Genomic DNA, 25,564 nt, shown 5'->3' on the forward strand with positions numbered 1-25,564 from the left:
GCTTCAGGGTTCGAGTCGCGACTGATTGCCGCAGGGGCACAATCGTGCTGCGATCCGCTCGGTCTATGGCTTTGTCAGCGCTTAATTCAGATGGCGGACTCTCTTCGGGGACACACTCTCTCTGTCTCTCGGGGCGCACCACACACGTTCTCTTCTGGGTGAACCGGTTTGCTCTTTAATGTGTGCTCTTTAGGCAGGCGCTGATTGGTTGTCCAGCCATTGAGCCCCGGGGCTCCTGACTTGTTAATGGAGTTGCACGAGGTACGAGCCACCGCAGTGGCTGCTGTTGCGCCTGCGCCTGCGTCTGCGGCTACTCTCGCAACCGAAGCGTCATCTTCGTCTTCGTCTTCGGCTGCACGCATGCGTGGCCGGAGCAGCCCGAGGCGATCTTTATTCCCTTGTGGTTTTTACGATTCCAACTTAATTATGTTTATAAATGCGGCCACCGGCGGCACAGTGGCACTGCTGCATGGCAGCACGGAATGAAGGAAGGAGGGCAGGCGCTGCCCTGGCATTCTCTGCTCTACTTATTGTGGATCTAGTCCCAGCCTCAGGGCAGCGTTTAATAGCGCGGCAATTAACACCTGATCACTGGCTCTCATCCCACACTGATTATTGGGCTAATATTTTCGGGGAGGGTGGATCAAGGCCCGCAGTGGGTTTTTAGCCAATTATTGGCGACGTAGACGTAGACGGTGCGGCGACTTCCATCCAATTATATGCATTGCGAGTGTGTATAAATCAAATTTAAATGCAGCGGCCCAATCGAGGGGGACCCAAACAAAAGACTTAAGCCACAAACTTGGCAATTACATGCGGCCAACAAGCTAAAAGACAGGCTTAAAGCGGCAGCATCTTTGTTGTTGCTGTTGGCTGCTGCTGCTGCTGCTGCTGCTGCTGCTTGCTGCTGTTGTTGTTAGCGGCTCATATTTCTTGAGGCGCATATCTAAATATCGAATCATGTTGCTGATTTGCGCTGCCGCTGCCGCTCCATTGTTGTGGCAGCAGCAGCAGCAACAGCTACCAATGCAACAGCAACTACAGTTGTCTGCCCACAACAGCAACAACAGCAGCAGCAGCAACAACAACAACAACAACAACAACGACAATAGTTACACAGCAAGAAAATTAAGCTTGAAATTCTTATGCCATAATTTCCATATAACGTGTAAATATTTTGAGGCTATGATCAGGAAATGGTAACACACTTATGCCTAAATTTCTTTGCTTTATGATATTTTAATACCCAATAAATATGTTTGCAAACTCTTTTTACGCTCCTGATAATTGGCCAATTGATTTTGCATTATTTAAGTTAAGTGTTGTATTTGTTTGCAGTGTAGAGTAAATCTCATTGCGGCCATTGTGACATGACTCTTGTTCGACAATAGATAAAACAAATTGACTTGGTGTGTGCCCAAAATGTCTTCTCTTGGCCATTTGCTATGTGACTCTATGTGACTCTGTTGCTATTTGTGCCATTGGGGTCCCTCCTTCCCGTTTTGGTGGGCGTACCTCGGCGTACTTGGCTGGGGCAGCTGTCGCAGCGCGGCCTGTGGCTCCATTGTCATCTTTTTTTTTTTGTTGTCCCCCAGTTCCAGAAAAGAAACCAGAAAACTGCACTACAATGCCCATTATCAAGGTACATATCTGCCAGCAAAGAGACCCCAGAGCGGCAATTGTGCGGCGACAACAGCAGCAGCATCCCACCATCCCACAACGGCAACAGTACACAGCAAAAGCAACAACAACGAAAGCAACAGCAACAACAGCAAACCACAGCGATGTCCAAATATGTTGCAAGTTGGTGTTATTCTTCACACGGCATCATAAATTTCACGTATAATTGACGCTTTCAGTTATATCAAAATTGGCTAAAAGGCGACGACCAGCAACGGGCAACAACAACAGAATAGCAGCATGAAATATTAGCTTCTGGTAACGACGCTTTAGATACCCTTAAATATTAATCCCAACGATAAATCGAAAGGGAGATAAATTAAAAGTAAAATATTCCTCCATGGATGGCAAGTTATTGAAGCTAGAAATGGTAGCCAAAATTTATGCTTGTATTACGATCGAGTGCCACTCTATTACTTATATGAAATAGAACTCTCCCACCTGCTAAGTATTTCGTTTGATATACTCCCAAAGGGTAGAAAGAGAATGTATACAAGGTCAGAATGTAAAAACTGAATAAATACTTAGCTTATTTTGCTGATTATCATTTTGCTGTTAAATATGCTCCTTCCTTAAATCCTTCCTTTTTTTGCTTTGCAAACATCGCGTAAAAGTCATAATACCCTCTGGAACGCGAAAGACAACAGCAGCAGTAACACCAGGGAAACACCAGAGCAACAACAGCAGCAACAACTTTTGCGTTGGTGGCCAGCGAGCAGTCGGGGACTCCAGAGACACCAGAGTCTCCAGAGATATTATTTTTGCTGGCTTGTAGCCGACTGTGGTTTACATTGTTTTCGTTTTGATTTCAGCTAATAGCCAGAGCCACTGCCACAGACACTGAGAGACACACACACAGCGACAGAGGCAGACGCGGAGGCGTACTGCGGACTGCGAACTCCCAGCTGGCCGGACAGACGGACGGACGGTCAACATCTTACAGGTGTCTTTTGTGTGCGTCTCTCATAATTCCGAGTTGGTGTTGTGTGTTGGCCGCAAGTTGGACACTTGTTCGGCTTTAATGGCATTTCTTTGTTGAAATTAGCTTTCGTTTTGAGACGATTTTTTGATATTTTTGCTGCCACATGGAAGGGCCTTCTTTTTTTTTTGGCCAGCAGACAGATGCAAAAGTGGAGCGGAGCAGCGACATAAATCCATAAAATCAAACATATTGAGTAATCAAAATCTGTACGGGAGGAATGACCAACCCTGCCGGCAGGAACACACCCCCTCCATCAGACAGCAGCACCACCACCACCGACACCCCCGTGGCACAACCAGTTGGTTGAGTTCATTAAACAAACAGGCAAATATGTTGGCAATTTCAAGCAGTTGGTTTTACACCACTCAACATTTTATGACAGATTTTTCAAGTGTTTTTTTTTCCCGCTTCCTTCTGACGACTGCTGCTGCTGCTTCTGCCCCTGAATGCTGCTGCTGTGGTGGTGGTGCTGCTGCTGCTGCTGCTGCTGCTGTGGTGGCGGTTTTGTGGTTTGTGGTACGCAGTTTGTGGCTTGGGCTGTGCCCTTAGCCGGAGGTGCATGAAACATTGCCTTAGGTTAGTGGTTTATGTAGGCTTTTATTGGTTTTGTGCCGGGCAAAAAAGATTTATGGGCCATATTTTTAGCAAGAAGTTACGGGTACTTGAAAACGAAAAAAAAAAATGAAACCCAAAGGGCTAAACACTGGGAATTGGGTCTAAGTTCAGTTTAAAGGTGGAGAGTGTTTACGGAAACGAGTATGGCAGGGGTTTCCCTTTGGGCAAGGAATCCTTCAATTTAAATACAGTTCAAAGCTTATTAGCTGCGTGTAAGGCTAAAGTTTAGGACTCAGAATGAAGTATTTAATGAAGGATAGAAAAGAAAATTCCAAGCTTAAATTTCCTGTAAAAGATAAACTTCTAATTATGAAAGAGAGTAGATTGGACCTCTAAGATTTATTTGCTGGAAATTAGAGCCCTGTCAGGAATCACACTGTCAACAGTATTAAAACATTTCATGTTTTTTTTTCACACTATCATTTCAATTCAATTTGTTCCCTTTAAAGCTGATTCAGTGGAAATCAAGCCTGTGTTTCTCCCTGAGTTTTAGTCATTCCTGAAGAGAGATTTCTGGTGGTTACTAATACACTTCTTCTTTGAGAAACTGTAGAAGTTATCCAAGAAATCCGTTGATAAGTTTTGCCCCGGGTATTTCGTAATTATTCTTTTAATCCAGAACGATTTGAATGACTAAAATCCACACAAATATCCTGCTATCAGACTGTTCTATTAGCCAACTGATCCTCACAACTACCCTGAGCAGAAACATAAGCTGATAAATCACTGTGAATTGGGATCAAGTTGAGCAGAGAGATTTCCGTTTGCAGTCTGCACAGATACCCCACTTAAAAGTGTTATCTGTGAGATATTCCGTCCTGCTATTGATTCGCTCTACTAACCGCAATAAAAACTTAAAAACTCACCCCTCTGTGGGGTACAATGAACTGTCTGCCCATCCGCCCATCCGCTCAGCCATCCATCCATCCATCAATGTTACCACCTGACCTGACCCAGAAACATGCAACCACCTCGCCTCGCCTGCAACCAAGGCACTTGTGCCGCTGTGAACCTCACACATGTTCATCAACATCATTTGCAGTCGGAGACACAGTTCCGGAGGGGTGGCGCAGACACTCGTGGCATGCCTCATTTAACCCAAAATCCACCCCTAGGCAGCGAGCGATGCCACAGCCAAATCCAATTGCGAAATCAGTAAGGCAAACATGTTTCATACGCACCGAATTATGACACGAACAAAGGCGATTAATTAGTGGCTGGCAAGCAGAAGGGGCAGTGGGGTGTGGGGAGGGGAGGGTGGATTGCGCCGACGCAAGCGGTAATCGAGATGGCTGCGCGTGCTCATGTCTCGCCTCGAGAGTGCCGCATGTGCAACAGTAAGCGAGTGCGATGATGGTGGCAGTGGGGCAGCAGGAGCGGGGGCTGGCTATGGGGATAGGGATGGGTGCTGCATATCGAACCCATACTTTAACCCATACACGTGCATATGTCATTTTTATAGCGCTATACGTGTTTGCCATAAATCCATAACAATATGACAAGTACAAGTACTTTAGCGGCAGCCTCTCTCATGTGCAACATGTTTGCACGTTCACGCCACCGCCAGTGCCCATGTGGCAGTGCCCATGTGGCAGTTGCCAGTAGAGACGCCCTGGACTGCAGCACACCAACAGCAACACCGAGCACCCCAACCCCAACCCCAACTCCCGACTCCGACTGGGACACCTTACCTTCTGCAGCGCTGCATTTCGGTGATTGTGATCGCACAGCATCTTGGTGCAGCCTCGACTGCGGTCAGGATGATCTTGCCACAGACTACTACTCATTTGTGCTGCAACTTCAGCCTCGGCTTCTGCTGCAGGAACAGCAAGGAGATATTTTTCGCTACTCGCTGCCGCCGCCGCCGCCGCCGCCTGACATGATTTACATGAAGTGAAGACGCACGTTTTTATTACATTTTCGTGGCTGTAAGTGCACCAAAGGCAGGCACCCAACCACCCCCCCCAGAGCACCGCCATCAGCGGTTTCTCCTTTTGATTTGCGGCAAATGTTACGCATAGAGGAGAACCCGCCACAATACGGAAACCCAACAGCTGTGCAAGTGCAGGGTTAAATGCTGCAAATCATTTATCATTTTTGCTGTTACAATTTTCAAGTGCCACACAGCCCTGTCTGCTGCCTGCCTGCCTGCTGCACGCCTACCCCTGCCCCATTTGTTCGCAATTAAACAAACAATAAAAACTGCGGCCCAGCCCTGCCACAAAAGAAGGCAGCGGGCAGGGTTTGCACACTTTTCACTGTCCGGATGAGTGTCGCCCTTGTCGTTGTCGTTCTGGACCTAAGTCGACATTTTAATTTTAGTTTTTGGCTGCTGGGAAATTGAATTCTTCACTCATTCGGGAGATCGTAATCCCCCAATGAGATTACTTTTGGAGTAATCGCTTCATTTACGGGCATAAGGGGGGAGCTGATTCGAGCTGATTAAGCTTCATTAGGTTTAAATCAATTTTCGTATATTTACGAACGGAAATCGCTGCTCATTTGGGGCCGAGAGCTATGCATGGTACACAGGAAAGATTTGTAGGTATTTTTTTACCTAGGTGGTCCCCCGTTTGCTGCTGGGTGCCCCGGCTCTGCTGCGTGTCTTCTTTCCCATGTAGCCACCGAGAAATTTCAACTAATTAAAATACCTATAAACGCTGCATGTTGAGTCCTGTTTTGCGGCAGCATTTCCAGCATTTCATTGGAAATTTCAGAAAAACAGAGAACAGAATCGTCTGGATAAGCAACACGCCAACCCGACAACCCGCCAACCCGCCAACAAATGACCAACTGAAGCGGCCAATGCCGAAAACGAGAGGCCCTTCGAACCGACTAAAGATGAATGGTTGTGCCACGGCAGCAGGGTCTCCCCTCCCGCCCTCACCCTCACCCCAGTGTGGGCCTCAGAGCCAACTGACAGCAAACAGAAATCGACAGCCGTGCGGTGTTTACTACTCCAACAAGATCCCAAAAAAACAAAACAAAAAACGTACCCAACAAAACCAAAAAAAAAAAAAATAACGAAAAATCAAACAAAATAAAAACAAAAACAGAAACAGAAACAGAAACCGGACAGAAATTCACTTCTGATCGCATTGCGAATGGGAATGGGAATTGGATCGGGACAGGACAGGCCAGAGACCAGAGACCAGCGACCAGAGAGTAGAGAGCAGAGCGAGCCCATCAGCATCAGCAGCGGGAGTAGCCTCAGCGCTCAGTCTGAGATCCCAGTCGAAATGGACAGCTGAAAAGGAGGCTGGAATTTGGGTTTTGGGATGTGGCAGTGGCTGTGGCTGTGGAGAGCTTAAAACTTTTAGCATTTTTAATTAGCGCGTTCTTTGTTTTCGGTTCGTTCGTTCAGTTCGGTTCGGTTCTGTTCGGTTCGTGCTGCGGCCAGGCCAGAGCAACAAAATGAGAACAGATTCGAACAAAACGAATTTTATTTTCGGGCTTGCATGATAATTCTCTGCCAAAGGAAGGTTCCGTCCCCCAATCCTTCGTGGTGTGGAAACAGTGGCGTAGGTAACGCCACAAATGACTCATTTCTTGGACAAAACTGTAGAAGAATTTTTGGTGCTAGACATAACATAAGAAGTGGGCGATGTATAGACATTCTTTGGATAGGATTTTTGGCGGATCTCTTTCTTTTCTTTTCTCTTTTTTAATAAAGAGCCGCCCCTGCCTTCCTACCTTTATCAGAGCCCAGATGGTGCTGGGAACCCTGACCTTGAGCAAATGTTAACCAAATGTAATTAGCCATTGGCAATGGTCGAGCAGCTTCCAGCTAAGAAGATGCAAATATTGTTGATGTTTCCCAAGCAAAATGCACACTCCTCGCCCTACAGTCTGTGCCCGTGAAACTGGCAGTATACTGGCAGTTTAATAACCGTTCACTCGTTCGATCTACGAATGGATGGTTAAATTGTCTTTTGGATATCCCATATACCTATAGCCATATCCACGTACCCGTACCCGTACCCGGACCCGGTTCAGCCAATCTATTGGGGGTCTCTATCGCAGGTAAGCCGATGCAGTAAATGCCAGTCGAGGATTTATAGCAGAATACTTTGACCAATTACGCAGGCATGCCTCTCCATCCAGCTGCCTCCGTTGCTGTGCTGTGGCGGCTGTGGCAGCTATGGCAGAACGAGCGACCAACCGTTTGACAACGCATCGTAAAGAGAGGACAAACATAAATATCAATTACAGGTCCATAAATTTGAAACCAATTAGCCAAGTGAAATTGATAACAGTCGTTCTACTCAAATGCAGCAATTTTCCATGCCATGGTCCAGCCATGGCAGCAATTTCCAGCAATCCAGCAAATAGTTTTCCCCCACTCTCCCTGGCTGGCTGGTTGGTTGGTTGACGAGTCGCAGCCTGGGCTGCAGTCCAGAGTCAACCGTCCCGTCCCGTCTGAGTGGAGGATGCAAACAACTTAATACAAATTGAAGGCTCAAAAGCCAAATGTTTAGTTCTCACATTAAATGTAAACGGCAGCGCTGCAAACAGCCAGATTGGGCCAAGACAACGAAAGCCAAAGCCAAAGACAGAGACAGATCCCAAGTCGAAGACGGGAGACGGGAGATGGGAGATGGGAGACAGAGCCAAAGGCAAAGGCAAAGCCAAAGACAGCGGCAGCGAGCACTACTTAACTTTTCGACACCCAATGAAATTTTCGCACATTACTGCCAAAAGTATCTAGATGCAAAAATATCTGCAGCCTGCAGTTGCATGCAACCAAACTCCACACACACACAGAGCGAGCCAGAGATTGTTCCAATGCAGGGGCCTCATATCTGCATCTTCTCGGGTAGGCAAATGCAATTTATTATACGTCTGGGGCCAGACCTGGTACCCGGTACCCGGCACCCGAGACCCGGCAGTACTCAGATCAGATGAGATGGGGGCAGGCGGGCAGGCGATGCAAGATGGGATCCTCCACACACGCAAACCTTTTGGCGTTTTTCTTATTAATACATTTTTAGCCTTTTCACTCTGGTGATGCTGCTGCTGCCGGTGCTGCTGCTCCTGCTGCTGCTCCTGCTGCTGCTGTTGCTGGTGGCGAAGGTGGAGACGGAGAGACCCTGCAGCGGAGACTGGCGGTGTGGTGTGTGTGGCGTGGGGCAACTGAAATCAGATAAAAAATGCTTCGCACACGATTAGGAATTTTTAATTAAAATATTTTGTACTGCTGTTTGTAGTTAATTTCGTACAAGACTCTCTCCGAGGCATACAAAGTGGCCAAAAGGGGCACCGAAGCAGCCTCCAATACGGAGGCCATAAGCACCTGCATTTCATTGCTGCAACTCGGTCTCGGTCTCCGTTCCTGTCGCTGGCTGTTGCTGGCCTGTTGTTGTATGCATGTAGAACAGCACAAAGTACGCGATCCGATTGCCACAGTCAGAGACGGAGTTGAAGCTGAAGCTGATGCTGAGACTGAGACTGTGGCTGGTGCTGCCGAGCTGGCATAAAAATCCTTGTGTTTCCATTTCGCTTTCGTGCCCAGTCCGCGTCCGCGTCCGCGGACTTGGCGCAACATTTCAACCTGCCACTGCGGTGGCAGCATTGATGGGCGTATACATGCGATTCATTCCGTGTCTGCCCCCTCTTCCTTCCGTTGGTTGCTGGCTGCTGCTGCTGCTGGCTGCTGCATCGTTTAGCTTAACTCAACATATTTTTAAAGCCGCAATCTCCGCGAGCCCAGGGAGGGTGAGAGTGAGAGAGAGCGAGTGCAGACGAGTGGCGCGGGCGCATCGATGATATATTTAGTGGCAGGCAAAACGAAAGACTTAGGCAACGAACTTGCGATTACGACACAGCATGAGGCATTGCTTATGTGGCTGGTGCATCCCCGACTCCGCACATACAGTGGAGCGTCTCCTCACAGATGAACGGAAGAGTAATTGAAAGGGAATATTTTTCCACATAGAAATTATTAATTAAGAATTTTTTTGGATGCTCCAATATAATTTCAATGATTTTTTACACTCTTAGACTTTATTTGCTGTGCACTTTCTTATTAAAAATTATCACCTTTTATTTCTGTCAGCCTTAAATATTCGCTGAACTGCTGTACCCTCTCTGCGGATCTTCACTGTAGCTATATGCCAATTGGCGCTGCCCTGCACGACTTTTTTGCAGCTCCTCTTTGCTCCTTCTGTTGCTGTTGCACTGGGCCCTCAGTCTTCTCCTTTCTTTCAGTGTGTGTTGGCTGGACTTTTTTTGTTGTGGTTGTTGTTGTTGTTATTTTTTTCGGTTTTGTTTCTTATATTTTGCTCGGCGCAAATTGAAGATCGTGTTAAACGCTTAAGTTGTTTTTGTAGCCAGCTAAAAAGAGCGCAAGATGAGGGTGAGCGAGAGGCTGGGGGGAGGGCAGGGCAGACCGGACAACACACATGCAAGCCACAATGCATCATTAGCGTTGTGGCAAATGTGTTTTTGCCACACAGACGAGGGGGAGGGGGGGACAAGCAGGACAGGCCTGAAATCGTTTTGTATCTGAGAGTGAGGAGACGGTGCAACAAGTGCAAGATCTCGGTTCATTGCCTTGCAGGGTCCACTGATTATTGTTGAGCCGTAAATTATGACTAATTGATTAACAAATTCAACAGGCAACGGCAGAGCGACAGTGGGACAACAACGCCAGGACACACGCACATGCCACATAAATCAGAATCTGCATTCGGATGGGATCTCTCTCACTCTCTCAGCAAACACTTTCCTCCTGTCAACGCCACCTTTTGTGGCAGCCGAGGTGACAAATCTAACCATGCTCCGCCTCACGTGCACAGCATCCACAAGTTAATAAGCCAGAGATTTAAAAGCCTCGCCTCTCGGTTTTCTTTTGTTTGGTTATGGCCCCATGGCTATGCCTGTATCTGTGGCTCTGCCTGTGCCTGTGGCTTTTCTTTTGGGCCGTTTTTTCCTAGTGTTTACCCAACAAATGCGACACTTTGTGGAACGCTTAAAATGCGAAATGTGTCAAATACTCATACATAAAATACGTTTCTTTTTCAAGTGGAAGAAAAATGAGCTTTAAATATACGTAAATAAAAAAAAGGGTAAAATACGAGCTAAATGTTAAATTAACGTACACTTTGCGTGGCATGGGGCCGGACCAGCGACCAAAGACTGAAAATGCGCACGCACAGATTTTGTAAATGAAGTAAAAAAAGGCAAAAACATCGGAAAAAGTTTTAAAGCACAAAATAAGTGGGGGCGTCTGGGCACCTGAGCAGAAGGAGGGCGGCCGAAGGCGATCGTGCGATTCGAGAGACATTCCAAACTCGAATTGTGTCATGCGATTTATCATACATGTACCTACCTATAGCCGCAGTATTTGCTTAGGCAATGCCAATATGGCGATTTGGCGAGTGATGATGAGTAATCTTGGGTTGGGATGTGGTCGTGGGATTATCGTACATTTGCAGCTAGAAAATGGTTTACAATTTATTTGTTTATTTTTTGTTTATTTCATATGTGATTTATTTGAATTGATATTGTGTGAAGGTCTGTCTTTATTTTCTAATTATCAATTTGCCTTTAATAATTATAATATAATAATAATAAAATAATATGTATATGGATATTAATAATAATAATAATAATATGTATATGTATGGAAAAGCGCATTACATATGACGGAATTTGCGTATTATTAAAAAATGCATTATTAATACCTTATTTGATTTTATATTTTATAGATTTTGCATTCAAATTTAGTTATCTGGTTTGCAAAAATGTCCAGCGAAGGGAAATGAAGTTTCCATCAAAAGTAAAAGCATGCCCATTAAATTATTGAATATGTAAGCTAAAATCTGAGATTATTGCCACAAACTGACAGCTCCTGCTTGTGACAGCTGATCCACTGTGTGTTCAGTAAAACTCTTTGGCAGCTTCAATCCCAGCTCCAGTCCCGATCCCATCAGAGCCCAGCAATTCCCACTCCCCCCACTGGAGTTGACCTTCTGGCCGACTCAATTTATTGACATCCCTTGCCAAACATCCATCGAATGTAATAAATTTCCATTAACTGCTACACTTTGCTCTGCTCTCGGCACACAACATCTCTCACCTTGAGCTGCCTGCCATTCTAGACAAGTGCTGCGGACAGCGTCAGGCTCGCCTCGCTCTTAGTTTAGCGGGTAATTCGGAGCGACTACGCCTCGAAGCGGCCCGACCCGCTCGCGATTACCATAAGGCTTATAAATAAATAAAATCCCACCGCCAGACTCACAGCAGCAGCAGCGGCAGCCAACTGAAACTTGTTCTGGCCTACAGCGGCTACTTGCACTCGTACAATGTTTTTGGTGAACATTTTGAAAACATTTACAGTCGCGGCATGAACGGCATGGACAACAACGAAAAACTGGAGCAGGCCGCATTTTGGGGCAACTGCAACTAAAAAAAAAAGAAAAACCAAAACAGCATTTGAACGTGCATTATATTAATCTGAATTTTAATTGCAAATTGCAACAAGCCAAGAGCTGGCCAACGTGCGGCAGAGTGTGGCAACTTGCAGATGATTAAAAATGCAAGGCAAATACACTTCATTATGGGCCCATTTTCCAGAGACATGTCAGAGTCGGAGTCGGAATCGGAGTCTCGTCCAGACACTGGCCACATAATTCACTCACTCACTCACTCACTCAACAGAGGATGCATGCAAAGCAGGGGCCTCAGACCAAGACCAAGACCAAGACCATGGCCCAGACCTTTGAGGGATTGGACTCGACTGGCCGGGGGCTGGGGGAGATGGACAGGCGGAAAAGCCGCTGGGCAGAGGCTTAAGATTACAAGTGCAACGCATTCCCAGGTTACCGATTTCATCAAAATGATAAAGAACCTCATGAACCGCCACCGCCAACAGCGCCGACATTGTGGCTGTTGCTCGGACTTGACTGACTGACTGTCTGACAGTGCCTACTGTTTGTTCGCGGCCAGGCAAGCAACGGCAACAGCAACGGCAACAATCGAAAACATTTAAGCACTTTATGCTATGCTCCACTTGAGCCGCGTTGCGTTTCACATTCGAGTGCAAAATCAACACACAAACCCCCGGCATTACTCAAGGTGCAGGCAAAAAAAAACGTACAAAAAAACAGAAGAAAACCGAGCTGAAAAACGAGCTGAAAAACGAAGACCGAACCGAACAGAGCAGAGCAGAGCGGGAGATTTAAATGCCTATCGCAAAGACACATCGACAAACGTCCCCAGGTCCGCGCGTCCCAATCCATGACCATGGGCAGATCCAGGCCCGAAGTCCAGACCCCAGACCCAGATCCGGGGACGGTGGCACTTGTATTGATCTAATCTAACCACGTTCAGTGTATGTACGCCTGTCTCCGGCGGTGGTCTCTCTCTCTCTCTCTCTCTCCCTTAATGACTGGACTAAACCACGAGTGGGATTGAATGGGATAGGAATGGTCTGTTCTGGCTGTGGTATGGTGGAAAAATCTACCCACGCATCCCACAGCGAGCGGCTCAAGAAGTTTATTGAGAAATTACCAAGTACAAAATGAGGTGTCAGATTTTCGATTCTTTCAATTCGAATCTCCCCATGCCGATCTGCGTCGCATAACTTTGGGCAAGTTTGTGGCCCAAGTCTTTTGTGTGTGTGCCTGCCACATATTTATGATGACAAATATGGCTTTTCCCCGAGGAAGGTCCACACCAAACCAATCGACACCTTTGGCAAACAAAGCCTTAATGAAGTGCGTGCCTGCGTGCGTACCTGCCCAAGAAAAGCCAACAGAGAACAGAGCTGAGAGCTGAGAGCTGAGAACTGAGGCTTAGATCTCTCCTCAGTTGGGGCAAATGGAGTGTGTAAATTGTATGGGTAAAATAAATACATAAAAGAATCCAAATCTCGATTTATGCTGGCTTAAATGAGCAACGTTCTATAACTCAAATTAAAAGCAATCTAAAAGCCAAATAGAAAGGAACAAAAAATACCCAAATAACCAAATACCCAAAAAAGAAGTGAATTCCAAGCAAACGAGCCACAGCTCTCGGTCTTCGGTCTTGGGGCCAAGCCAACACAACATTCAGATCAGATCGGCTCTCAACGACAGTTTGCTCCAAATTAAAAAAGTATAAAACCATAAAGACGACAATAATGACAGCCCGTTGATGGTGACAACGACCATAATGATGATCATCACGATGATGATGATGAGGAGGAGTAGGAGGAAATAAAAGGGGAATGGACTGGACTCTGAATGAGACTGAGCCGGTGACTAGAGGGGATTGCTGTCTCCACAATGACACAGGCAAATGTCTTCTTTGTGCTGGCTTAAACGACTGCGAGGTTGGTTCTTCTTCTTGTTCAATGGAAGTGGCAGGAGAGGGAAAAGCAGAAAGGTAAAGAGAAGAATATAAGCAAAAATAAATGCAACAATCTATGATATATTATGAAAATTTGAACGTCGCAAAAATGATCGAAAAATAAAATACAACGAGAAGGAACGTGGGCCCCCCGCCCCCCACATCTAACAGAGATCAGTACCATTTATATTCTACATCTCCTCCGCTGGGGGGCTCCGCACAACGCGGCAGAGTGTGGGGAGAAGCGTCAGCAGCGCGGGAGGAGGGACCCCCGGTGCGGGGTATCACATGAGTCTGGAAACCAAATTTGGTTGCCCTAGCCATATTCTCATCGAGCCCAGACGGACAGACATAGCTATATCGATTTGTTATCAAGAATAATTTACTTATGGGTGGAAAACCTTTTATTACAATATTAATAATAATACCTTAAGTCCCCAAGATCGGGGTAAGTAAGGTACATTATTCCATATTAATAATAATATTAAATATAATAATAATATTAAATATTGATAAGATTTTTTATTAAAAAGGGAAATCTCTGCCACAAGCTAAACTGTTGAATCCACCCTCGTATTATATAGTCTGTTTGTCGCATGGCCGTTTATTTTTTCTCTTCGGCGGCTGAACCTAATAATCCTCATGACTCGCATATCAAATGACAACAAATTTACTGCGGCGGCGACGATGATGATGGGGACGGACTCCGACTCCGACTCGGACACGGACTGGGACGGGACAGGGACAGGGGACGCGGAGTGCAGTGTCAAATTGAGCGACAATGGGCGACAAACGAAAAAAGCGGGCCACAGTGGGACAGTGGCAACTGTAACGTTTTGTTGCCTTTCATTTCCCACTCCCCAACTTTCCACCAATCTGCTGCTGTCCCCATGGAGCAGAGAGCAGCGCACCCCTCCGCGTCAGCGTCTCTGTTCCCCGGGCTCTGCGTGTGTTGTGCATTTGCCGCTTTAATACCTTTTAACACTAATCGCATCGACCGAAGCGCAATCAGTTGTGATGGGAATATAAATAAAAAGAAGAATAAATATATAAGAAATAAAAACTCTAACAAAAAGCCAACGGAAAGCAGCAAGAAAGGGCCCAGAGGCCGAAGATTCTGGCCGTCACCTCCAATATGGATGGATATCGTCTTCCCTAGTCGCCTCGCCGCTGAACAAGAAATAAAAATCGTTCAAGTTCTTGGCTCAGGGAATCTTTTTGGTCTGTGAGACGACTGTCGTTTTTTTTTTTTTTTGGTTTTTCGGGTGAGATTTTCTCACGTGTTGTTTGCATTGGTTTTATTTTTGTGTCGGTTCGGTCGGTTCTTCGAGTCGATTTTTCGGGTGTCTTTCGGGGTGTATGCGTTTGAAACTGGAGCTGCCTCGCCTCGCCTGGCCTGCCTGGCCTGCTCTCCTCATCAGCATGAGATGAAGATTTTTGGATACTTTTTGGTTTTTTTTTTGTTTGGTTTTTTATGAACGCAGTGAATTTTTATGTTTCGATGATGAACTGTGCACACGACCCGAAGAAAAATATCCAATCCACGAGCATTGGGCGGCGGCAACATGACTCAGACTGAGAGCAGACTCAGAGCCAGGGCTTCCGAGCCATGGTTTTTGGCCAAGGTCTTCTCTGTGGACAGGGGACAGGGACAGATTGCTGCTGCTGGTGCTGCTGCTGCTTCCCAGAGCTGTTGTTGTTGTTGTGGCATTAAAATCATCGAACAGGAAATTGCCACAAATTCTTTATGAGATTTACTATGTGTGTTTTTGGTCTTAATGATTTCTATTTTATTTCATTCCACGCTGCAGCCAACAAATGTGTATCTATACATCTGTATCTGTATCTTTTCTTCTGCTTCAGCGAGTATGGAGTCTCAGTCTCAGTCCCAGTCTTGGGGATGCTGCTGCTGCTGCACAGTACGTGGCCATGGAACCGAAAGGCTACAAGTTCATCCAGAGATCTGTGGCTCTGTTCTGGATTCCCATCCAACACATGCGAAATCAGTAGATCACGAAATGAATAGCCATAAATACAATGCGAGGAGGAGAAGCCAAGAACTAAGCCAGAAGCCAAGGAGCAGACACCAGAAGACTGGACTGCGACTAGCGAACGAACGAAACCAACGAAACCAACGAAGCCAAGGAAACCAGCAGGCGGACACAGAGATGGACTGAGTCGGAGTTGGACAGACGAACAGATAGGCATGTAGACATATAGACATATGGGTAACGTTTCGCCATTTAGCTCGATTGCAGTTGCAAACATGCGATTTTGAAGAGGTTCGAATTGGCCAAAAGCGACTCCGATAGCGACTGCTGTTGGCTGCTGCTGCTGCTGCGTGCAGCCTCTGCATCGAGTTGAGAGTGTGGATTAGGGTAGGATCACATTCCCCAATGAGGAGGCAACGCTGTTGCTGTTGCTGCTGCTTCTTGGGAAAGGAATTTCGAAATTGTGGCAAGAGCAACACCAGCAACAGCAGCAACAGAAAATTCTATGTAAATATAGCCATGGCTATGATCGAAAGCAAATCCAACTTTGTCTGCCCGAGACTTTGTTGAGTCCCGGTCAAATGTGCTGTTTTATTGGCCTCGAACAAAATGATTTCGTTTCTGGGTGCCCGTAAAATGGCAGTTACCGCCACAGTTACAGCTACCAACGTTTACAGCCTCGACAGCGTTACAGCTGCTGCTCGAGAGAGGGAGACCTGCTCAAGCAGCTCCTCTGGCAATTTCGTAGTCCTGACAGCACCCGCTGCTTTTGGGAGGCCGGGAGGCCTCGAAGAACATAGACAGGCGACAGAAGAGACAGAAGATGCGGAGACTCGAAGACTCGGAGGGAAGACTCGCCATAAAAATGTTGGAAATTAATTAATCTTCACATGCAACTAAATTAACGCATGATTGCTGGCACAGCAGCGGCAGCCTCCAGCCTCCAGCCAGTAGTTGCCTCTGGGATCTGTGGCTTCGGTCTCCGCGGCTTCCAGAGTTCAGTGTCTGAGCGGAGGCTGAGCTGTGGGATTTATTGCATTTATCGGGCAATCGAATTGCGTTTGCAGCTTAAGATTTATACTTTAACATTTTACTTTTCTCCCCCATTTCTTTTCTCTTGCCTTATTTTTGGGATACCCAATGCGGAAGTTGTGTACCGCTTGGATGGTTGGCTGGTTGGATGTTTAAATGTTTGCTTACTTCTAATTAAACGTCGCGTAGCCTCAATTTATTTGACTCGATTTGTTGGTTTGACATTAATGAACACGGCGTTGACATGCTCTCGCTGCCACGACACTGACACACAACGACAATGGCGACGACAACTGGCACTGCCACTGCCGCAAGGAAAGCGATGACACCTCTTTGTGACCACATCGCAGATGTCTGCCAATGGGAATCATCAATTAAATTAGTTGGGAGTTGAAGCCACAGAGCCACAAAGCTGTTTTGCAGAACATTTGCCAGACCCGACAAGACCAGACCGAAACAGGCAGCTCCATTTGCCATTTCGCGCTTGTCTCTCGCCTCGGTTTCGGCCTGGCTCTTCTGTCTGGCCCTGATCCGTCGTTGGGTTCATTTGCATTTGGCCACAAGACCAGAGACGATTCCTGGTTGTTGCCCCTGCCCCTGCCACTGCCACTGCCTCATTTAAGTGTTAAAAATGGCAGTTACATGAAACTCAGCGAGGAGCAGGGCCCCAAAGTGCTGGCAAATGTTCCGTTTACGTTTGTTTCGTGCCTTTTCGTTTTGGTGGTTTATGTGTTTGCCCCCCACCACCACCCCTACCCACCCCAACAAACTCTCTCAGTCTTTTGTTTTAAATATTAAACGGCTCTACAAATCGTTGCCAGCTGTCTGTCTGTCTGACTGTCGGTCTGACTGCCTCTGCCGCTTCAGCCGCTGCTTCTGTTGCCGCTGACTGCAGAAAATTTGTCATTTTTCCCGCGGTTTGGCGGCTCATTAGTCGCACATTTTCGTGGAAGGCGCAGACGCAGACTTGGGCTCAGACTCGGCCTCAGACTCAGGCTCAGGCTCAGACAGAAAGCTGCCAGGCGATGACATGCCAGATTACGAAGCCCCCAAAAACGACACTGTCCCTCCGCCTTGTTCCCTTCTACCAATGCCCTAACCATGTCCAGATCCCGCAGACCTCAGAATCGGGTCCACAGCGACCCAAATGTTTTGTTGGTTTACGAGCATGGCGCGCAAGGGCCTGACACTTTCTGTGGCGATTTTAATTAGAAATGAAGAAATAGATACTCGTATTTAGTTGTTTTCGGCTTGCGAATGCGCGAACAGTGAATGCCCTAACATTGCACTGAATTAATGGCAAAAGGATTACACAAGGAAGAAAAATCTAAAATAAAAAACAACATAATCAGGATGTTACTCACTGAATAAGCAATATTTGCTGCTCAATTGATACAACATTATATTTAATTTTAATCAGTAATTTCCTTTGAATTGAAGTACCTTTGATTAGCTTTGTTCACCAATTTAGTTTGCTAAAATTGTTCCTCAAAGGGGGTACATAATTTATTTATAATATCTTGACGCGTACCAACTCACAATAGTATACACTTGATAACTAATCCCTAGAATATTCTATGTCTCTGTAAACTCTCAAATAATTTTGTTTACGATTCCATAGCCAAATTTAGAATTAATTTCTCAATAACTGCCATTCGATCATTGATTTTAAAGCACTTTCTAAATACGAGTATATTCTAATCAAAAAGAGTAGCATGCCGAATTTTCCGTGTGTGATATCAAAACCCAAACGAACCCTTCTTTATGAATAGGGTATAGCCAATCGTCTTTGGGTATGCCCATCTTCCCTGTTTGTCCATGGCTGGGGATGGGGATGCGGTCATTTCATCCAAACTCCATCCAGACTCCCCGACGAACTTGCGTGGTTCGCACACCCAGAGTTGATGCCACTCTATTCCGAGAGCTAATGTGATAAGCAAATAGTGGATTAGATGGAGCTGGAGCAGAGAGGAGGAGGAGGCAGAGCGGCAGAGTGGCAGAGAGCTGCGGTGTATGCAGTTTGCTCACTTGCCACTTTGCCACTTACCACTCGAAAGTCAAATTATAATTTCATGGCTTATAAAACTCATATTTGTCTTGCGTTTGATGGAATTTCCATGTACACCCCATGAGTGTGAATCTATGAGTGGCCAGTGCCAGTGCGAGTGCCAGTCCGAGTGCCAGATTGCTGTGTGGATGGGTTAAACAAAACGTAACTAAAAACATTTCTTCACGCTTCTTTGTGTTCCTTCTTTTGTGGAGTTTGTTTTGTTTTTTTGTTGTTTTGTTTGTGCGCTTTGTACGTTTTCTATTTACACGCAGTCGTCGCTGTTCAAACAAATTTTAACGCTTAAATGCTAAAAATCTGAAAAGTATGGGGAACATATTGGATTCCCAGTGTTCAGTGCCCAGTCACAGCAAGCAGCAACCAGCAACCAGCATCAGCACCTCGGAACGAAGCGTAAGGAATTCGTAATTAGAAGTAAGACTCCAACTGCTGCAAGTCAGCCACAAATTGCAAATAAAAACAAAAGCCATGTTGTTGACTCGGCAAACAACTCGAACGATTCGAAGAGGCAGTCACTGCACCATACCCATCCCCAGCCCCAGCCCCATCCCCAGCCCCGTTGTTTGTGCAAACAGTTAACACTCAAAGCACTCGCAAGTAAATGAAATCGATCCCCGCCACGGCCACAAAATGCCCAACTCTAACTCAAACATCCAGCCCAGAAAAAAATCAACGCGAAATGGGCGTTCACAGAAAACACAATTAAAATTTAATGACGAAAAGGCGGAAAAATAGTTAAGTGCAGTTCGTTTATGTTAGGTTAGCTTAGGCTCTGCTGCACTCTCAGTCTCATGTCCGGACTCAAAGTCCGAGCCTTTTGGGCAACAGGAAAATTGCCTTTTGTTGCCCAAAATTGAAATATGCAATCATAATGGCAGCGACACAAAATGCCGAATTTGGTTTCCCCTAATAACCACAATGTGCAGCCCGCATCGAAGCCCACATTCGCAGTCACAGCCACAGCCACATCCACATCCACATCCTATCGTACATGCCACAGCCTCCATCTGTCCGTTCCACAACTCCTTCCGTTTGTCTGCCTCTTAACGGTTGCACACTCCAGCCACTTGCAACAAGTGATGTCCCAGGTTGGGCCACAGAGTCCTCCCCGCCCCCACCCCGTACCGCCTGCCTCTCTCTCTCCGCTTGGCAGGGTCTGGACAGTAAATTCGATTAAACCGCAAATAGGTTTTTGGCCAAGCGGGCGGCCAGGGCGGTCAGCAGGCCAAGCACCACTCGGGAGGCACAGTGGGGCGAGAATCAGTCTAGAGGAAGGCTAAGCTATAAGGAAGCTATCCTACAGCTCTTCAGGGAAAAGCCCTTACTCATCTACCTCAGCCAAGTCGAATGCAGAAGTCTGTTTACGTTGCAGTAGTTTTTAGGCCAACGTCCCACAGTGCCTCGAGGGCAGCCAATGGGTTGCACTGGCGGCATAATTTATGATTTCATTAAAGCAGCAAATTTAATCGAACTAAGTTGGAAATCAAAACGATCGTCAGCTTCCCAGGCATAGGCTGAGGCACAGGCAGAGGCAGAGGCACAGACCCATCCCCGTACCCAGGGCCATCATCAGCTCGAGACTCGAGCCAATTTATCGGCTATCGACTATCTATCGACTGACCGAATAAGTGGCACAATCGTGAGCACTATGGACGCTTTTCGATTGAGCAATGATTTGGTTATTGGCGGCTCCGTTATGGGGGGTGGAGTGGGCGCGGGCGCGGGCGCGGGCGGTCAGGTGGAGGCCAAGTTCTATGAACTTCTCAAGCGAAATGAGTTCGCAGATCGAAAATTACAAGTTGCGGATTATAAACAGCAACAACAAAAAGCTGAGAGCGATTGCAGTGGGCCATAAAATAAGTAAATCGCCGCCCAACTCACGTTCCCAAAAAAAGGGAGAGAGAGAGAGAGAAAGGGGTGGGGGCGGACAAATAGAAATAAAATAAAATTGAAAAGCTTAAAACATTGGCAAGGATAGCCAAATGGATGCGAATGGAATGGAATGGCTTGGGTATGGGTATGGGTATGGCTGTGGCATGGGGGGATGGGATGTATGTATTTGCAGAAATCGACTCACGGATTTTGTGTTACACTTTTGTTGTTAGCAAGTAGCGAATGACTTTCCTCCCTCTCTCTCTACATCTCTCTCTCTCTCTCTCTTTGTAAGTCTCTCCCATTGGATCCGGATCGGGATGGAACTGAGTTTCGTGCGGCTAAAGCGAAATATTTTCGTTGCTTGACGACAGCGCAAGCAGCCAGAGCAACAGCGGCGATGATGCCGTCCATGTTTGTTGGATCGAAACCTACCTACCACAAAGCCACAAAGCCACAGATACATTCACAGGCACAACCACAGCCAAAGCTACAGCTACAACAATCAATAGACAAACGTTTGGCTTGTTTTCGGTTTTTCTGTTGCATTGTAAATCAAACGGAACTGAGCGCAAAACAAGCGAAACGGTATTGTTTTTCAATTGGCAGGCACGCTAGGGAGGAGTTGCCTGCAGCTCCCACAGCACCACCCACCCACCGCACCCATCGCACCCATCGCCCACCCCACCGCGCACCCCATCCTGCTGCTGATGCCTGGTGGCAGATGGCCCCGGGGCGGCGGTTCAAGTTGCCACTGAAGACGATGACAGGCAGTCGGACGGCGAGTACAGTGTGTGCTGGCTATGGCAGACTCCAGCTACGAGCGACCCCAGTGACCCCGCCTCCTCCAATCACATCGAGGTCCTCAACTTGGGCGATGCTCACATCACGCCCGTCCACCGATGTTTCCTCAATTAACCTTTTTATTTCGGTGACTCGGTTACGTTTCTGTTTCTCCTTTATTTTTTTGTTTTTTATTTTTTTGTTTTGTTTTTCTTTGCCTTTTTTTCTTTGGCTGTTGGGGCGTATGCGAATTGTCGCCATTACATGGCTTCGTGTTGTTGTTAAGAGAAAAGAAAAGAGCAAACAAAAAAGTTCCAATGTCCAAAACAAGAGTGCAATTTCGAGGAGAAAAGTCCATGCGAAAAGGAGGCAGTGGAATGCAACTGAAAGTTATAGAAAGTCACTCGCCAAAATTAAGTATACGCAGAGACGTACAGGGTGTGTTTAGATTTATGGGCACTAGGGGAGCTGAGATCTTTGCAGGGTATTATTATTAGTATTATTGGGAGTAAAGAGGATAAGGTAATAAATTATTCAATTCAATGAGCAATTATATTTGCAGTGATTACTAATGACAAGAAACTAATAATCCTCAAACAATAATTTTTATATTTTGCACAAAAATTTCTTTTATTTAACAAAAATAGTAAAGATTCAGAGAAAATTCCTAGACAGCTTAAGAAGAGTTTCAATAGTAAAAAGCATTAAAAAACAATCATCAAAATTCTTTTAACATTGGAAAATTAATCAGCAACTATCGCAGAATATTTCCCATAAGTTCCTTTATCAGTTTGCAGCTCTAAAATTAGCCACCAGCAAAGATTGATAATTAACTAAAAAATATTAAATGGAAAATCAGAGCCTTAGTATTTAATTCCCCTAAGTCCTCCCCACTCTCCTTGCCACTTAATGTCCATTCGCCGCATTTACAAATTGCAGGCCCACTTCGGTGGCTTATCAGAGCCAAAGACCATTAGGCCCACTGTAGTAGAGTGGCAGAAGGTTGGCAAAAAAAAAAAAAGAAAAAAAAGATACTCCCATGAGGCATCTAATTAAAACAGCCACCGCCTCGACTCCACCTTGGAGGCAGTTTTAGTTTTTCTTGCTTGTCTTTTTCCCGGACTGCCCGCCTGCCTTCCTGCCTGCCACACAGCGCGTTGCAAGCGCCGTTGCATGGCTCTGCTCTGCTGCTGCTGCTACTGCTACTGGTATTTTGGTTAACAAAAAGGCGTTGCAGCCTGGGTTAAGTGAGGTTATGTTATTTGTCAATTTGTTTTTCCCTAACTAGAAAATGTTTTAGCTGTTTCGGTTTCTGTTTCTGTTTCTGTTGCTCGGCTGCTGCGCTGTCCCACTAAAAAGCAACAAGGTTATTAGGGGTTAAGCCACACACAGAGAGAGGAGTGACATGACCCTCCCGAACCCCCAACCCCGAACCCTGACTAAACACTTCTCTGCCACAGATCATCGTCTAACATACGTAGTGGAAAGATTCAGCCCGTCTCTGCCATAACTTTCCATCAATTTATGCATTTTGGCCAACAGCCAATCCGAATCGAATGAAATCCAATTCAAAATCAAATCAAAACGAGCGAAAAAACATGTAGCACTTGTCAGCGGAGCCGACAGACAATAAAACCCCCAGACAAGCGACAATTTTTGTGGAAATGTAATAAACATTCAGAAAACATCGCCATCGCCATCGCCTGTCACCCGCTTAAAGATTTACAGATTACCGATTTCCGATATCGAATGGCGAATGGCGCAGAAGAAGATTTTCGGTTTCTTTTCTTTTGACAAAATTTTTATTAATTTAACAATAAAATGTTTATGCAAATGTGTGCGTATGTTTTTGCTTTTTGCTCGTATTATAATCAAAAGGCAATTATAATGGTGGAGTTGGGGCTCCAACAAAGCCACCGATCCGCTGGTAAGTTATGGCACTGGCCGATGGCCGACAAGCGGCTAATGAAATTATAAAACAAATGTCCATCATTATGGACACTAAATGTCATTAGGAATTCAAATTTGAAATTTCCACCAAACGTTTATACAATTTCAGAATTTGCCATTCGCTTGCTTCCCTTTTGTGGGTTGTGGGTTGTGGGTTGTGGGGAGGGAAATTTATGTGGCAGTTGAAACTCGAAAACAAGCCACAAATGTCAGTAAATGGCGTTGGCCAAATGGGTCGTGAATTATGCCGAAACAAGTTGGATCCACCTCTAATCCGATGGCTAGAGATCTGGGATCTCCGAGATCGATTAGAAATGCGCTTCTCATTATCAGCAGTGGCTATAAGGCCAATAAAGTCGCCAACTTAACGGCAGTTTGATGGCCAAGAGTACGACAAACTGTCAAAATGCCCAGCAGGCAGTCCCCACCCAGACCACCAAACACCGAAAGCTAAAGCAGCCCGCACCAAAGCTCATTCTATATTTATTTGCATAAATGTTTGCGTACCCTGTGCTGGCCACATATCAAGGGGATATAAGTGGCATTTATATGCTATATATCCTATGTATATATATGCACCTCTTATTTTGTATTTTAATACCATTACAAACTGATATTTTATTCCAATTGCATTCGAAATAAATGCAACAGAAATGCAAGCACAGTTCTCCCTTGCGATACTTTCCCTTGCTGTTTGAGTTCTGTTTTTAATTTCATAGTTTTTCCAACTGTACCCATATCATTTTCGTATACATCTTTCCCAGTACCAGGTAGTATTTTAGTCGTCATATCGGCTGTTGATGCTTCTGCTTGCTTAATCTAAATATATGAGACATCTAAGACGGTGAGACCTAAGAGCTGCCCGCTCAGATAATTCACACCTCATTCGGACGCGTTGCCGCTGCCCGACACAGCGGGTGGCAGTTGGTAGAAGGGGTACCCGTACCCGTACCCATACCCTGCCCCAGTCCACGCCCCGCCCCACCCTAACTCTGCGTGCGGTCTCAAATATCAAAAGCGACAACGATCCACAGAGAATTTCTCACGCTAATGCCGCACAAAAATTTTCAATGCAAAATAATTCAAAACAAAAAAAAAACGAGAAAAAAATAAAATAAACGACACAACCAGAAAGGCAACAAAATTATTAGTAACAAATAATTTTTGGCGCTTTCTTTATGGCAAATTAGCCGCGGCAATAAAATGCCAAAAAAACATGTGTACGCCAGTGTGTGTGTGTGTCTGTGTGTGTGTTCGCTGGACTCCACGCCGGAGTTGGAGTTGAAGTCGAAGTGTGTCCGTCCATGTAGGAGTGTGTAATAAATAAAAATCCAGAGTGCCATGCAAATGCCACAACAGGCGTACTATGAAGTCCTCCTATGCATAGCAGTCCTCGCCCCTCTGTATCTGCATCCCTGCATCCAATCCAGGGGCCAGGGGCCTCTTCCTCTATCTGGTCTTTCGGCAACGGCCGCAGTCTGCAGCGGCCTGTGGTAGATAGTCTGGAAAATCGTTGTTATTATTTATTGCCGCCGATATTTTTATGTTTTTTTCCGAAGTCGTGACTCGACCAGGTCGCGGTCGCCCGTCGGCGTTGCCGTTGCCCCTGCCGCTGGCTAGACAGGCAGCAGCAGCCCCCAGAAGGTGTGTTTCTGGCCACTGGACAGCACTTGGAGTGGCTCCAAGCCGAACGGCCGATCAAACGGGAGGCAGAGTCTGCTGCTGCTGCTGCTGCTGTTGGTGCTGACCAGCTGATGGACGTTTTGAATGAGCTTCGAGTTCTTGGAAAGTCTTCCAAAGCGTTAAAAATCAAAGCCAAAGCATTTGCATCGATTGCTCAGACCACCGGAAGTAGCTGCTTTATATGCCACACACACACACACACACATGTGGCAAAGGGGCAAAGAGGCAACGTGGCAGCTGTTAGCCTTGTTAGATCAAAACGTCTTTCCAGAGTTTCGGATTTACCCAGCCAAAGGTCTTTGTCTTTTATGGGATGACTAATCGCTGATCCCTCGCAGAAGACGCCACAAACTCCCACACACTGAAACACAGAAACACGAACATGCAACATCAAAGCTCATAAACATGCACGGGCACACTCCAAGGGGGCAGCCTGAAGGGTGCAGTGTGCCTGGTGCCGGGGCTAAGACATCAATCCCTCAACAAGCCACAGACCCGGCTGAATTACGCGTTCGATTTAATCGGCCAGAAGAAGTCGACAGGCGACCGAAAGATACGCTTACTTTTCCAATAATT

The 25,564-nt window shown here is 46.1% G+C and overlaps 1 protein-coding gene across 1 annotated transcript in view; it reads left to right on the forward strand.

The window, feature by feature from the left end:
- LOC111074467 (DNA repair protein RAD51 homolog 3) overlaps positions 1-25,564 on the forward strand; it is a 53,919-nt gene that overhangs the window by 27,994 nt on the left and 361 nt on the right. The window lies entirely within an intron of this gene.

This window comes from Drosophila obscura, unplaced genomic scaffold (assembly GCF_018151105.1).
Source record: "Drosophila obscura isolate BZ-5 IFL unplaced genomic scaffold, ASM1815110v1 contig_150, whole genome shotgun sequence".
In the NCBI taxonomy this organism is placed as follows: Eukaryota; Metazoa; Arthropoda; class Insecta; order Diptera; family Drosophilidae; genus Drosophila; species Drosophila obscura.